We start from the raw sequence: 17,310 nt of genomic DNA on the forward strand, positions 1-17,310 counted from the left end.
TTGCTCTGAAATGGTGATTACAGTAACTCTGAAACTAACTGCATTATGTTGCTATCTAATGTTTGCCAATTATGGCTTATCAGTGACCCATTTAAATCTGAAATTCACATGACTCTTTGTTTTTGTATGCTTTATCCTGGATGCAAGTTCTGGCTGGCAGTAGTTTGGTAGTAAGAACTATTTACCAGCAGGTTCATGTAGCAGGTCAGCATCATCTGATGTTTTGCCCTTGAGTTTACCAAACTAGTCATGTTAACAAAAGGTGCACATATTGTTAAATGCACCTAGCCCTTGTTTAGCGTGCTCCGATTGGTCTTGTGTTCAATGATTTATGACTGTCAAAATTACAATAGTGATTTAAGGGCGCAACATTATTGACAAGGTTAGCCACATTAGCTTGATCTGTATCTTTGGTCTCTCAAATGTTGGAAATGTTTGAGCTTTCTTGTATTTACTCTTGGAGCCAAAAAATAACTTTTTTTTTTCCTTTTTGTGATTTCCATGGCTGAGACATTTTAGAGTTAGAGGAAATGGCTGGAGTGAGTAACTAAAAGTGACAGGCTATGAGGTTGCTCTGCACTCTGTAAGGGTATGCCAAAGTAGCTGCTTGGCAGGCATTATGTAAATTTTGTACTTAGTGACATAGATAAGTAACGGAAAAATAAATAAACAAAAAAAGAAAGAAAGAAAGAAAGAAAGGGGCATTTCAGACATTTGAGGAGAAGTCTTCTTTGTTAAAGAGAATATTTTCCTTTTGCAGGGTTTTGGGGTTTTGTAAATGTGCAGAGCTCTCACATGCACTAAAGCTTATATAATACATTAAAGAAAAGGGAAAAATCAAAAAGCCTAGTATGGGCACTTTAAATTTCAGAGAAATTGCACTATATCCTGCAATGACAGTGTTCTCAGTGTTATATAAGAAAAAGGTTAATAATAAAGGTTTTTCGAGGGAATTTTCTTTATTATTCTTATGTTTGTATTACACTTTAATCGTTGTTTCATGTTCAGGATGTGAGTAGTGTAATGAACACATAACCTATAACAGTCAATATAGTTTTGGCTTGATTAATATTATAATTCACTTACATTTTAAAACTTGAAATTGCAGCTCTCAGTTTAATGCTTATTTAATTGAAATGGGCGTCGACACAGCGGTACAGTGGATATCGCTGCCACATCTCAGTAAGAACTTCCCAACCTGCTGGCTGGCTCGGACCATTATGCGTGTTTTACTCTTCCTCCTGCAGGCCAAAAAATATGCTGCTTAGTTACCTAAATTAGCTGTAGGTGTGAATGTGACCATGACTAGTTCTGTGTCACTGTGAATCCTGTGAACTGAAATAATCTCCAGCACTCGTATGACCTGGACAAAGCCGATGGATCGTTGATGCAAATGTAGATGTATGTTGAAGAACATTTTGCGGTCTTCTCAGCTAAGTTTCAGTCATGGTACCAATGTGTTTAAACCAGTGTAAAACACACTGCATTTCACCTCATAACCCAGGATATTACAAGTATACCTATACAGACGCTGGTCCTAATTCCGAATAAGATGCTTTCTGTTTATGACTTATTTTCCCCAAACAATAATTGATGTATCCCTAAAGTGCAAACAGCGCATTAACTCAGGGACAAAAATAGATGTGAACGTTATGCATTTATTGATGAATAATCATCAAGCTGAAGTTCATTAGATGCTGCTTTATGTTTCTGTTTTAATTATTGGCCCTGGAAGATGTAACATGATAGGATCTTTAATCACCAGAGACAGAGGCTTGCTTCCAAAGGACACCTTGCTGACATGCTGAGCAGGGAATGTGTCTACAAAGCAGATTCACTGATCTCTATGAGTACATGTGTCATATCACCTTGATAATTAACAAAGGGATGTGTCAATTACCGCAGTGTTATCAGGAAAGCTATGCCAGCAGGTGAGTTATAGGGGTGCAGATTTCATTCCAATCCCAGTCATCGCTGCTGCCTGTCAGATGTATACTCATCTCACTATAAAGGTGGAGAGAGGCCACCATTAGCAGCACCGTTCCCACAGCACATATTCAAACGAGGGCAAATTGGACTCAGCTCAGCAGAGCAAAGAGGGCACAGAGAACCCTCAATGCCTTGTTGTGCACATTTGTACTTTGTGTCTTCTGTTCCCAGAGAGATAATCTGCTAGTGAGCATTGTATGACTCAACTAAAACTAGAGGTATATGTCAGGACGTCTAAATCTTTTTTTTTCAACATTGTTTTTATGTGCATTTGTAATAGTGACAATAAAATATGGAAGCACGCACTCGTGTTTTGAAGCATTTGTACCCATTTGGGATGTGGGTACATCACTTGGACAACTAGAAACAAGCTGTTCTTCTTGGCCTTTCCTCCAGGTTAGCTGAAGAACAAAAATGCATAGTTGGTGCCCCTGCAGTGTAGTATGGATCACTACCACAAACTGTGAAATGTACTCCAGTGCTTACCAGCCGATGACGATATTTATGTCACTATGATCCAACTGTATACTTGCAGACTAGGAAAGAAACACTGATGTAAGAAATCTACTCTGAAAAGTTCAGTAAATATTCAGTAATTAGATTCATGTTTTAATATTTGTGGGTTACCTTCTAATCTCCCTCTCATTTGCTGTTAATGAAATACATTTCTCACCTAACCACAACACAAAACCAATGCAGCTGTTGGCCAGCAATGTTTATCAGCACATAATATTGCATGCAACAAGCAATGGATGCTATATAATCTGTTGAACTGGCCACTTCTTTAGGCAGTCAGTTACATAGAGTGTCTTCCTGAGCAGATTTACCACAATCCCACCATCCATGCAGTTTTCATCCAGCAAATGAAAGAGCAACACATTATTGACCCTTTACCTCAAGTCAAGGCTGACCTCATCTGTGGCTCATATAATCTGTATGATCTGTGTATACTGGGTGCCAGACTAACTTCCTTCCCTTCTCGCTGAAGTATCTGGTGGTTACAGAGGGCAGATATCAGGCATTATTTATCCTTCTGCAAGTCCTGATGCTTCATTATGGTGTTAGTAGATTATCTCTGCAGACATGTGATGTCACACTTCTGAAAGTGGAGGTGGAACAGTCTGAGACCTATTGCCTCTCATCTGTAATGTAGGACTGTGCTTAGTGAGACACTTGCTCTATTTTAAGATGCATTGTCGTTGACAGTGAAACTGTATTCTTGTAATAATCACCAGTTGGTGAAACTATCAAATCGTGTTCACCAAACCTCTATAAGGTTGTAATTTTTAGTTAACAAATTGAAAAAAGGAATTTCAGAAACAATGGATAATAGGTCATTGCTGTACTGTGCTACAGCCAGTTAAGTGAACGTTATATAATGTTTTATTCTTGTTATGTGGTCACGGTGTGGTAACAAAGCTAATGCCATGCATTAAGTCAGTGCTTCACTTCTTGGTTAGAAAGTTGACCTGTATGATATTAACTAAAGCTCAGATGTCTTGTGAAATGAAATTAAATGCTACTAAATTACAAAGTCTTTAAAAAAAATAACAAACATAATCATGGATCTTTACAAAATCAGAAAGGTGATTTATGTAACTTTGAATGTGGCATGGTTGTTGGTACCAGGTCTGAGTATTTCAGAAACTGGTGATCTACTGGGATTTTCCTGTGCAACCATCTCTAGGGTATGCAGAGAATATTGGAAAAACAAAAACAAAAGCAAAAAACAGGAAACATCCAGTGAGCGGCAGTTCTTTGTGCTTTTTTGATGTCAAAGGTCAGAGGAGAATGACAACACTGCTTGAAGTTGGTAGAAAAGCAACAGTAACTCAAATAACCACTCATACAGCAACAACTAAGGTATGCAGAAGAACATCTCTGAACTTGTGACATATCTAATTTTGAAACTGATGAGCTACACTAGTAGAAGACCACACCAGCTGCCACTCCTGTCTGTTAAGAAGAGGAAATAGAAGCTTCAATTGCATGGGCTTCAGCAGAAGATTGAAAAGCATTGCCTAATGTTCATGCAGTGGCTGCAGGTGCTGTAATGGAGTGGGAGTTTTTGACTAACACTGGGCCCCTTAGTATCAAATGAACATTGTTTAAAATGCTCTAGCCTTTAGTTTTGTAGATTACTGTATCTGTGAGTACCCATCTTGTAAAGGGCTGCTTCCATCTCAAACTGGATTCTTGAACATGACCCATTCTTCGTGTTTAAATACCCCCCACAGTCATCAGATCTCAGTCCAATTGAGCACCTTTGGGATGTGGCTGAACAAGAGAGTCACATCAAATTTGCAGATGTGCAGCATCTGATGTGTAGCCAGCAAATCTGAGTCACCTCAGATTTATTGGCTCCACATGGATTTGGAACCAACAAATATTTAACAAAAACCAGACCAAATACAGAAGCCGTGTATGAAACATTACGTAGAGTCTTACTGTTTCCATCAGAATTAAGAAAGTAAATAGCAGACAGGTGATGCCAATCAAATGCACTTGATTAATTGAGCTTCAGCAAGTGTGACCACCTCTATAGAATTACAAGTTTTGTTTAGTGGTCTCAACATTCATGTCTGCTTTAGGACAATGTCAAGGAGGAATGGTATCAGGAAGGCTTCTAGGGATATTTCCAAACAGTTTAAAGTCCATTATTCTACATTAAGAAATAATATTCACAAGTGGAGAACTTTCAAAGCAGCTGCCAGTCTTGCCAGGAATGGACAGACCCCCAAATTCACCCCAAGGTCAGATCTTGACCTGTAAAATCTGAGACATAGCTCTGGGGTGTTTTTGGAAGTTATCTCAGCATTGCGTGGTCTGACCTTGGGGTCAGTTTTCTAGGGCATCCACTCCTGGGAAGATTGGCAGTTGTATTGGCAACAGTGTTGTATTTCAATTGTCAATATTCTTTGTCACTGTAGAATTAGCAGAACCTGACCATAATTCATCCGGAATTAAGAGGCTAAATAAGGGTAAGCGTGTACTTATGATGAGGCAATGTTGGTATTAAAGGAACAGAAGAAAGGAAATAGAGGAGATGATTCCAATCTGTCCATGTAAAATAAGGGTCTTCTTTACATATGAGAGTTAGTCAGAGTTCCACAGAGTTCTGTACCGGGAACAATGCCCTTTTTATTTTTATCTTTTTTTGAGTGTACATGCTTTACCATCCCTTTTATTGCTGTTAACCAGTTGTTTTAATCTGTGAACCCAGATGACACAAATCCATTATAGACATGTCTTAAAGACACGAAGGCTTGGATGTCCTAGAATTGTCTTCTCTTAAACTGAGACAAAAGATTACACTTATACCAACAACACTGTCAGAAATCTTGGAGTCACTGTAGATCAAGATATGTCCTTCAACACGCATTTTAAACAAATATGTAGGACTGCTTTCGTTCATCTCCATAATATCTGTAAAATTAGACAGGACTATTGTAAATCATTCTTACTGTAATGGGTTGTTCTAAAAGGTCCTTAAAAAGCCTCCAGTTAATCCAAAATGCTGCAATGAGCATATTGGCAGGGATGTGTTTTTTCTTAGGGTAGCATCTCGTCGTTGGCTTCCTGTTAAATTCAGAATTTAAAACTCTTCTCTGTTGAATGATTAGGCCCCATCATATCTTAAAGACCTCATACTACCATATTATCCCAAAGGAGGACTAAGACTGCAGACTCACTTGTGGTTAGAGTTTCTAAAAGCAGAGGCAGACCCTTCAGCTATGAAGCCGGTCTCCAAGTTTGGATTCCTTTTTGATAAAGCTGGATGAGGTGACCCTAAACCATCCCTTATTTATACTGTTACAGGCTCAGTTTGCTGCAGGTCTTTATGTAATGAACTGAATACTTTTTCTCCATTCACCACTATTCATTCTTCACATGTTCCCCACTTTATATACCACTACAGCATGTCATTACATTTTTGCCTTCTCTCTCTCTTAGTCTGTTTATTGTCCTCTATCACTATGGTCTCTTTTTTCTTCTCTTTTTTCTTTTTTCTTTCCCCTCACCCCCCCTAACCAATTCAGGCAGATGGCTGCCCCTCCCTGAGTCTGGTTCTGCCGGAGGTTTTTTCCTCTTAAGAGCTAGTTTTTCCTTCCCATCATCAAAAAATGCTTGCTCATAGATGGTTGCTTGAATGTAGGGTCTTTACCTTACAATATGAAACACCTAGAGACAGCTGTTGTTGTGATTTGGCACTATGTAAATAAACCTGAACTGAATTGAATTATGAATCATTCGTTTTAAAATATCACAATTAGAGAGTCATCCAGGCACAAAGATTGTCTATGTGTGCTGGAATTTATTTCAGCAAACTGGTGTGAAACAATGTTTTGTTTACTATTATTATTTTATTAGTATATATTTTATTATCTCACAAAACACTTGGTGGTGTTATAAATGCCTAAATGCTAAAAAACAAATTTAAAAATGTAAAGAGAAATGTGTCAGTGCATTCACACATAAATAATTCTGCTCCATTTGCATTCCATTAGGCAGAAACTGTTCATATACTTTATAAATTGTACAAGCATGCAATTTAGCTAAATAGGTACAATGATAAATACAATTTAATTCAAATATTTGCATAATACTATGATGTGTTTTTAAGTTTTACCCTACTTATAAAGCTACATGAGCAACTCCTTAATTCTAAAACTATAATATGTTGCTTTAGAATGAAAAAAATTATGCACCTATTTAGTTATATGTGTGTGTGTGTGTGTGTGTGTGTGTGTTTTATAAACATGAAATTAGAAAAAAAAAACACATACTGAAAACACTTTCAAGAATACCGAGGCGTAACTGCTCAATAGCATCTATGTAAATGTGCATGTGGTTATTTTTAGCAGCGTGGTATCATTTGCTTATGATCTAATATAGTTAAACATGCTGCTTGTAATCACAGGTGACACATTTATCACTATACAGTATCTGCCTTATAGCCTTCAAATGGCTGTGGTATAACTAAACCTTAAAAGCCCTTTTAAAAAATTTAGAGAAATACAAAAAGGTATGGGTTGAAGTTTACTAACCATGATAAATTAGCAATAGACGGCAAACACGGTCTATCCTTCAAACTCAGGTCCTGTAAAAGAGGCCTGGGAGCTTGAGGGTCCTGAACAGTATCTTAGCTGTTCCTAGGGCTGCGCTCTTCTTGACAGAGATCTGTTGTTCCCAGGATCTGCTGGAGCCACTCGCCTAGCTTTGGGGTCACTGCACCGAATGCTCCGATTACCACTGGGTATACTGTTACTTTGGTTAGCAATCACCATTTTGTCCGTCTGTATCTGGGAGTCCCACAGAATCTTAGCTCGATCATTGTCAACCATCCTAGGGGGCGTCTCCCATTTTAACTTCCAGGCCATACTCGGCACAGATGTTTCTGTATGCCGGCCACTTCGTTCCATGGATGCCCTGTATGCTACTAGTCGTTTAGCCATCAGTCTGGATGGTGGGTATCAAAGATTCCATAGGTCCCACATCTTATTCATGTAACCCCTTCTGCTGGGGTTACTTGCGAAGTAGCATTCCAACAGTGCCCTGTTCTCATCTCTTGCCCACTTATGCCTCCTTGTTCCAGTAGCCCACTTGTCATCAGTGTGTCCTGGGTCCTCAACACCTGTCATACATGTCTTTGGATTGTGGGAGGGAGCCAGAGTTACTGGAGACAACCCACACAGCCACAAGGTAAAGCTGCACAGAGAAACCCCAGACGGCTGATGGATTCCAGCCCAGGACCCTCTTGCTGTGAGGCGACAGTGTTAACTACTGCACCACCATGCCACCAAATATGTTGATAGATCTCGATCTAGATAGGTTAAAGCAGGGATCTTTTATTCTGTATTGTAATTTTTACAGATATAGAAGTAAATTTTCCATTGTGTTGCTGCACATTTAGTGGAAATTCCCCCAAGAAACCAGAAAAGTGACACGCAAGAAACTATGTGGTTGTAGTCCAAGACCCATCCATCAAAATACTTGACTTGCACTGCCTTGTCTGAATGCAGGCACAATTGTAGAGTGCTACTAAGCATTTCATTTACAGATCATATTTTCTTCTAATGATCACATATTCCAAATAAATGTTCCTCTGCGACACATTTTTCAGGGTCTGCAGCCTAAGGCCTGGCTGCTTCAGATTTGGAAAGCTGTATCTTTAGAAGAATACAGTCTCTTGTAGACATTCTGCTTTAGGGGACAACAGTGAGCTGATGCAGTTCCCCATCTGAAGTGACAGTCCTGACAGAATAAAAGTAATGGCAACCCTAAACAGTAGGAAATGGATCTGACAAACATTTAGATGCTATCTTCAAGTTACACTGAATAACTGTGCTGCCACTCCTAACACACCAGTGTAGCCACTGGCAACACCAGCCAGACATGTAATCCCTTTGGACAACAGAGCACCTCATCAAGCAAAGACCCAAATCAAAATAATGGACAAAAGCACGGAAATAATGAAATGACAATGACTGGAAAACCTAACATTTATATCACAATAAAACCGTTAGCTGAGTATATTGTACTGTCCAAAAGAACAGTAAAGAGGACAATGATTTAAAAGGTTAAATTATATTTTATTCTTTTATTTATTTAGGTATCACCCTGAATATTTTTTATTCACAAAAAACAGTGTGTGAATTGAACACGTGTATTTTAGATTCTTAGATTTTATGATTGTCTTCTCTACTTTTTATGGGTTTTTTTTTAAGAAAACATAATTATTAACAATAAAGGATACAGTGTGTCAGACTAGAATGACTTTATTACTGCATTCTTGACTTTTAGTTGGCTTGTTGTCCATTTGTACTTGTAAACCACAGTGAGCAAAACAGAATTTCCTCATTTCATTTATGTCCCTTCTGGGTTACAAATACTATTTTGGCAAATAATTCATCACATTCAGAGCGTGTTTACAGATGCAGTTTTATTCCAGCTGTTGCAAAGGTAATTCAACAGTTCCATGTTGCTTTCCTGATCATTTCTCCATACCCATTTGCAAGTCTGCCTGCCCACCCATCCACCCCCACACCCAAGTGTGTCAGAGAGGCTCAAAAGAAATTTTAATAAGGTCAAAAAGTGCATAGCCTTAGAAAGGGTTTCTGGGGGTCCTACCCATGAGACATTTTGACCATTTAAAACCAATTTACTGCAATTTTACAATAGATTTGCACATTATAATTCCATTACAACCAGAAAAATTGATTTTGTGCACAAAGTTCTAATCATCACAGTAGCCCGGTGGTTCGGTAATTGGTGTGCCATTTGTTACTTGAAACTCCTAATTCTTTTTGGCACCTCTATAAAAGTTTTGCACCATATGGTCACATGGTGCATTCATTTGTGATACTGAAGAAAAAGAAACTATAGATAGAACTCAGAAAATTAGATATTTGCTTTTTGTGTGCATTCTCATACAGTGTGTGCTTCCTTAATACACCCAAAGTACAATACAGTGATCATCAAGTAGTATGTTGTACGACTGTTCATCAACCACCATTTATTTTATAAGAATACACATTTATAACTTGTTTTTCTTTTTTCTTTTTTAAGAAGCAGTTATGTTACAGGTATGGTTCAGTTAAATAAAGCAAATAATAATGTGAAACAAAAACAAAGGGTAAAAAATTTTTTTATTATTCAGCTACTATGTTCACTATGTTAATTGATTGCAGTTTTAATGACATCTGGACAGAACTCATCTCATCATTGTAAATGACCTCTGAAAACCCCAGCAGTCAACCCGTATCAGTCTCTCTGCATGTCCTGATCCAGTGTTTTCCTTAAAAAGGATCATGTGATAGTTACCTCATCTGCCCTAGTTTCAGAAGTATTACTTGATAGTCTAAAATCAATGACAGAGGGGAACAGAATAAACAGAGTAAAGCTTTTTAATTCCACTGTTTTTTCTTTCAGGGAAAGCAATATGACCCAAATATGTTTCTAATAAGTCCAAACTGTAAATGTTAAGAAAAGGACAAGGCCACGAGACAAAAAGGTTAAAGGAAGGAACAGGTTTTTTAAAAACTAAAACAAACATTTAAATGATATGAAATGATATTAAATGAATGTTGTCTTCTGTTGTAAAGTTTAAAAAAAAGGTAGAGCAGGGGACCACATGAATATTTCGAAGTCTAATTTAGTTCTCATATTAGGATTCCAAAGTGGACAGATGGCACCATTTGCATGTCTACCAGTACTCTTAGGGATCAAGCAACAATTTTGCACTTCAATGCAACTGTCTCATAAGAAGGTCATCCATTAAGTTATGCAAGCTTTAAAAGCCTTTTCATGTATTATGAAATTAATTTTAAAGATGGGATTGCACGTGCACATATCTCATTCTTCAATATTTATATATTTAAAGCTGAATTAGGACATTTACTTGTTTTACGCCAGATGGAATTGGTTTATTAGTTTAGTTAGTTATTAGGCTTTATTTTTTGTTGCGACAGATCAAGAATAATGCACACAATAATGAGGTGACCTTGAGTTGTTCTCTCAGATCCGCACCTTCTTAGAGGGCTTCGGCTTATTGTCATCAGTGGTGAAAATGTTTGCGGGATCATCTACATCTCTGATTTAATGAGGCATAGTCAAATCTTATGAGAGTCACTTATGTTCTATAAAATCCCTGGACAAAGCTGTAAAATCAATGACCTGTTTTGTTACTTAATGAGTAGCTCAACTGTGGAAAGGTTGAACCGCTGTGATTCCTATACTGCGCCACTGAATGTATAACTTTTACCATGTGGCATCAAATATTTATGTTTTTATTTATATCTCTATATTTACCCTTTGCAAATCTGCCGAGGCACATTAAACTGTAGTCTTAGCTTACATGACTACACGGCCTCCATGTTCTGATAATAGTTTGCTCTGTTATAAACTACTAGGTGCAAGTTTGCATACTTTGCTGGCTATTGTACTACAGTACTGTGGATGTCTTCCATAATATTGTACCTGCTAATCTCAGTGGGGTATTAAACCTGGAATGATTGGTATGCAGCTTTAATGTGGGAGAGTTAAGAGTTAGGGGTGAGGGAAAGGATATAAAACCAACCAGGAGAAAAATTAATATGAGGGAAGGTAGTGGAACTGATAGTATTCTATAATGTGTTGGCACCAAGATTGGAAGAAAAAAAAAGACTAAATATAAAGTGATGAAGGTTTCTGGATTGTTTGGAACATTTTCATATAGCAAAACAGAAGAAGATATGAAGTTCACCATGAGAGAAACTCTAAACTCTTGAACTGTTAATGATATTCACTGAATCTATTTCCTGAGAAAAGCTGAAAAAAATGCAATAAATTGCTTCCTTCTTTAAATTTTTTTGCTGAAAGTAAACGTACATAGTGAAGCTGTAGATCCAGGTGAGGAGCGATTATGTATTCTTCCCCATCCTTGTAAATCCATAATCATTAACATCTGCTCTAGCTTTCTTTATTGAAGTATTTCGCCTATGTGTGGTCCACTTATCCTCGTTAACTCCACTTTAGCCAACTCAGCACATAGATCGAAGGATAGATAGAAAGGAAAAGAGGGAGAGACAAAAGGAGAGAAGAAGCAAGAGACAGGAAGGCACCTTTGGAAGATAAAACAAATAACTTCTGGCTCTATTTTAAGCTTTTAGGGACAGACATGCTCGCTACAATCCTGGCTGACTCACTTGTATTTTGTCCCAGGAAGTAATTCCTACTCTTTCTCCACTTTGACAATTGACCCATGGATTTGCTGTCTGGTAGCAGGATGTCTTGAAATAATATCTATAATTGCCCCTCCACAGTATTGATTCAGACAAGCATAAAATAAGATCACAGCATTTGTACTTTGAATTTGTTGACTGCTGAAATTAAAAACTCATTAGAAATCCCACTGACCTTGAGTTTTATGGGAAGCCTGGCCACCTTTTAAAATCAAATACACCAGCTGCTGTCGACGTGGCAACCGCTGTAGTATTAATAGCACAGTGGTATTTAAGGGTGTATAAAAATAAATAAATAAAGCTGTAGGCGTTTAAAAAAATAGAATAAATAACAGAATAATATAAGTTTCAAAACAACGGAAAAACTCTAATAGGAGAAAAAAAGTTTGCAACAGCAATAAATTGTGTTTATCTCACCTTCCACAGAAGCATCGAAGATGTTCAAAAGGTAAAAGAGGGTAAACGATCAAGAAGAAAGGAAATATGGCGGGCAGTTACCTTTGTTTTGGTGGATAAATGGTGGACAACAAAAAAAGGGGTCATGGGTTCAACAGTCATGCTTCCAGTAGCATTTTTCATTTTTCTGCTCACATTGCTGAGTGCTGGCACACTAACATTAGCAAGCTGACAGAGAGGAGACAGGCAAAAGGTGAACACATTAAACATTAAATAGTAGCAGTTTTTTTTTAAGTTATCAGTTTTTAGTAGATTGATGCCAGTTAAAAATAAAGATTTTTCCAAATTAGTCAGGTGGAAATCTTATTACAAGTTCATCTGTATTTAAGGAAAAGTGTCTTAGTTGGAGTATTAGATTAGCATGCTTTATAAATCCTGCAAAAGTCTCATTTCTCAAATTTGGTTGCGACCAGTTAATATCATTTAACATAAGCTATCAGTAAGCTCAAACCTTGTAAATATCAAGGCTTACTGCTTATCATCAAAACAAGGTGAAGAAGTTGCAGAATTTCATACATATAAAACAGAATTTTCCTTTGTTCTCTTATTCTAATTGTAAGCAGTTACGATTTTTATGTTATTTTATAATCGTTGCTAATGGTTATTTTTGGCAAAGTGGTTTCCAGTCACAAATCCTGAAGGAATATTCACCTGATACCAGGCAGAAAAAAAAGAAAAAAAGAGGATATGATCAATTAGTCTTTCCCTCATTTCTGCAAGTTACACATGTTTCTCCCTGTAGGTTTTGCCATGCAGTCTGCTTGTTCCTGTAAAGTAGTCTGGGGGTTAGCTGCCTATTTGTTCCTCTTATTTTAGACAGGGAGTACTTTGGTATCAGTCTGTAGGTTAGGTTGTCTTGGCTTTCCTTTTATTTTTTGGGGATTTTTTGGTTGTTTTTTTAAAATTTTGGCCTTTGGTCACCCTGATGCTAATTTGAGCACAGAAAGTGTTGTAAACCCACTGCCAAATGAAAACAGCATATATCAGATTTAACAAGATATTCCTGTCACTGCTTGGGACCTGGGGAAGATGGATCTCTTGCATGTTGTGTCTCTGCTACCCCTAGATGGGACATAACAGCCATAATTATTTATCTATTGCAACATGGTGTATTTTAGTGCACAGTCTTGCAATACATCACAATTTTCTCTAACGCACAAAATTGATACACTAGTCACACTCAAAGGCAATTTCAGTATCCCTGCACTTCTTTTAAACTGCTTCTCAAGTCACAAAAAAACCCCTCAAAACAAAACCAAAAAATCTTGAGCAAATTACATATTTACATGCGTTTCCTTTTCAGAATACTTCCTGCCTCTCTTTCACTTTCTGTCACTAGCAGGTAATCAGGGCCATGACTGGAATATTATTTACTAGATTGGCAATGTTAAAGTTAATGTTGCAAAAATTTCCTTTCTCCAGTCAGATTCCAGCTCTAATGAGGCTTTACTGATACAGCACTGATGGTTCTGCAAAGGAGACAGGTGCTTCTGGAGGAATGTCAAACATCTACCTCCACATTCTTGTGCACCATCATAAGGGTCATTTGGTATTTCCATTGAACTGCAGAGCAGAAATGGGCAAAAAAGTGCATGACAAATCACCTTGCGCTTTGTACATGTAAGTGTATTTGCATGTTTGAGAGGGAGATTTCTGGCTGTATCTGCTTTTGAGCTCTTAGTGCACATAAATGTATTCATTTTAAAGTAATTTCAGTATCCAGAGTCACTTGCAGAGCAGCATTACATACCATGAAAGGCTTTTTTGAAATAGCCTGGTAGCAGTGGAAGGATTCCAAGTGAAGTGATTTTCATGTTTTCTAACTACTGCTTGCTTTTATATTTACTGTTGATGTTTTCCTGGTTTTGTGGCATATTCTTTAACAAGGCAGAAAAAATCCTACCTAAAAAGTCTTTAAAGTGTCATAGTTTATGGAAATACATCCCCTTTTCCGTGTTAGGGTTGGTCCATTTGATTGTGTGATGGCATTTTAAAGTCCTTGAGGAAAGCAGTGCTTTGACAGCTCAGGTCAGCTGGACTGTCTTGACATTTGCTGCTGACAAGTGTTGAATCTGTGAGGATTGTGAGACTGCTGACTGATATTACAAATGAACAGCGACTAGAATAAAGTTGGTGGAAAACAGTGATAAAAGAAAAAAGTTCACAGTCAAGAAGTCCTCTCCAAAAGTGAATTAATCTCCATCGTGTCTCACTTTCTTTGATTGACTTTGAGATTTCATTTTCTATTCACTTGGTTTTCATCAAATCAGTTTGAGGAGAGGGATGTCTCTAAATTTCCTGGTGAAATTCTCTCTGGGATGGTACAGTTTAAGTATTGTACAGCAGGGATCTCATCTTTATATTGTTTGACAGCTAAGATTTCTTTCTAAAGCAACAAGGGACACACGCTCTGTATGTTGAAAGACATAAGAATGCCAGTGTCTCCCAGTTACATTCTTTATATCTTATATTTTTAAAGTGTTAAACTTGGCTATCTGCAGATGGTCCTTTTGTCAAACACACTCTTAAGCGGTGCTTTTCTCACACAGGGAAAAAAATGTGTCCACACCTAACTGGCCCTATGTGAAAAAACAATTGACCTCTAAACCAGGTTGTACCATGCTAATCAAGCATTTGTGATAACAAATCTTTCACATCACTGTGGACGAGTTTCCACTGTTCTTTTCAGATTTTTTAAAAATTCAGTCAGGAGGGTTTGACTTCGACTTTTACTCGGCCACTCCAAAACCTTAATGTTGCTTCTTCATTGAGCCATTCAGAGATGGCCTTGGGGTTTTTCGGATCATTGTCTTACTGCATAACCCAAGTGTGGTTCAGTTTTGGTGCATGAACTGATAGTCGGACATTTCATTTCTGGCAAAATGCAGAACTCAGGGTTCAATGGATTGTGGCAAGTTGTCCAGGTCCTGAAGCATCAAATAAGCCCCAGACCATCACACTACCACCACCATGTTTGACTGTGGGTATGATGTTCTCTTATGAAATACTGTGTTAGTACTACATCGGATGTAATGGGGCTCACACCTTCTAAAAAGTTCAACTTTTGTCTCCAGATCATTTCACAGAATAGTTTCCAAAAATGTCTTGGGGATCATCGTGATGAGAAGAGCTTTTGTGTTCTTTTTGGTCAGCAGTGGTTTTCTCTTTGGAACTCTCCCATGGATGCCATTTGGTTCGCACATTCACTTGGCAAGCAAAAGGTTGCTGGTTCAATTCCAGACAGAGACACAAATCCCCTTTGGGGTTGCGTCAGGAAGGGCATCCGGCATAAAACTCTGCCAAATCAAACATGCAGAACAACCCATTGTGGTGTCCCTTTGTGTTCCGGGAGCAGCCGAAAGTAGCTTCTTCTTATTCTTGAATCTTGAAGACTAAGCTTAACCAAAGCAAGTGAAGGCTGCAGTTCTTTAGATGTTGTTCTGGGTTCTTTTGTAACCTCCTGGATGAGTTGTTGATACGCTCTTGGAGTAATTTTGGTAGGCTGGTCACTTTTGTATAGGTTCACCAATAATCTAAGTTCCCTCCGTTTGTGGATAACGGCTCTCAGTGTGATTTGTTGGAGTTCCAAAGGCTTTGAAATGGCTTAGTATCCCTTCCAAACGTGTAGATGTTGGTGACTGTTTCTCAGCTGGTCCTATGTTTCTTTAGATCGTGGCACGATGTGTTGATTTTTGAGATCTTTTAGATCTTTTCATCACTTTGTCAGACATGTTTGATTCAACAGGCCTGGATGTGGCTAGTGAAACTGAACACAGCATTTGAAAAAAAATTAGGTTAATCACATTAACCATTACACATTAATCCAACCTAATGGTTGGATGCTAATAAACATCCAACCACAGTACTATGAAACATTCTATTTTGTTCCTACTATGCTGCTGTACTAATGTGAATTTCCCAACTGGGGTGCTCATAAAGGTTATCCTTTCTTGTCTTATTTAACAAGGGGTGAGGAAATTACATGTAAGTAGGATAAATATGCCAAAAAGTAAGAAAATTCATCTTCATTCATGGTAAAACAGTTAGGGATGGCCTTTCCTATTGAAAAACCTGCTGCTAAAACTCATCTATGACATTAGGGTAGCAAATCATGAAGAGTCACAAGTGACTAGTTCTGATTAAACTAAGGTTCCTAATTAATTTTACAGGGCTTTTATTCATTAATATTCTTATTTAAATTAATATTCATAAGTTTTCTCATTGCTATACTGTACAAGAGAAAGGTGAGCAAGTCTTAATAATAAAGCTGGCTGGTCTTCGTGGTAAAAAGCTTAGGCTCGTGTCTTTCAGTGAAGATAATTTGCAACTATCAGAGCGCTGTGCTTGTTCTGAATGTGGAGGACTTTTATGGAAATATTTGCATTATGATACAGTCTGGAAATGTGCCACCACCTTCACTAAGGCAGCTAAAATCCACATCCAAAAGCTCTCCAAACTTTTACCTGCTGGGATCTGTCAGAAGCATTTAGAGTTTTAGCTGTTACACTTCACAGAGAATTATACATGGGGTTTCAACAGTGCAGGCTCAACATCATACAGACCTAATACATCCATGTTAAACAGTTGTCAAGATTAACACTGCCAAATATGTTTACATATCTTGCCTTCAGCGCTGAGAGGAACATCTAAGCTAAGGTCTCAATGTGTGACTGTGATGTCTGAGTGATATTGCCCAGCATCATGGGAACTCCTTTGCCTGTTGATGAAAAACTGCCAGATCTTTCATTTTCTGTCTGAAATGCATGGAGCTGAATTTTCCCCTCAGTCTTTTCATGATATTCTGGGGAACTTGTGGCCAAAGTGAATGATCTTGCCTCAAGGCAACGTCTTGCATGGTAGTTTGAAACTTTTCACTGGGTAATAATTTTGCTTTGCACAGGTTGATTTATATCCCGGTAATCAAACTTTAAAACACATAAAAGACTGTAACTGTCAACAGGGTGTGTGGATAATGTGCATGTTTTGCTGTAAGTGTGGTTGTGTGTGATTGTGTATGCATGTATCCCCTACAAACACAATTCTCTTATGCCTCATATGCCCAAAAGCCATCATCAAACTCTTGTGTGTACTGTAATGTCTGTGTCATTAGTCATACATTTCTATAAATATTCAATCAGCTTGA

The sequence above is a fragment of the Oreochromis niloticus genome, linkage group LG2, assembly GCF_001858045.2.
Source record: "Oreochromis niloticus isolate F11D_XX linkage group LG2, O_niloticus_UMD_NMBU, whole genome shotgun sequence".
Taxonomy (NCBI): domain Eukaryota; kingdom Metazoa; phylum Chordata; class Actinopteri; order Cichliformes; family Cichlidae; genus Oreochromis; species Oreochromis niloticus.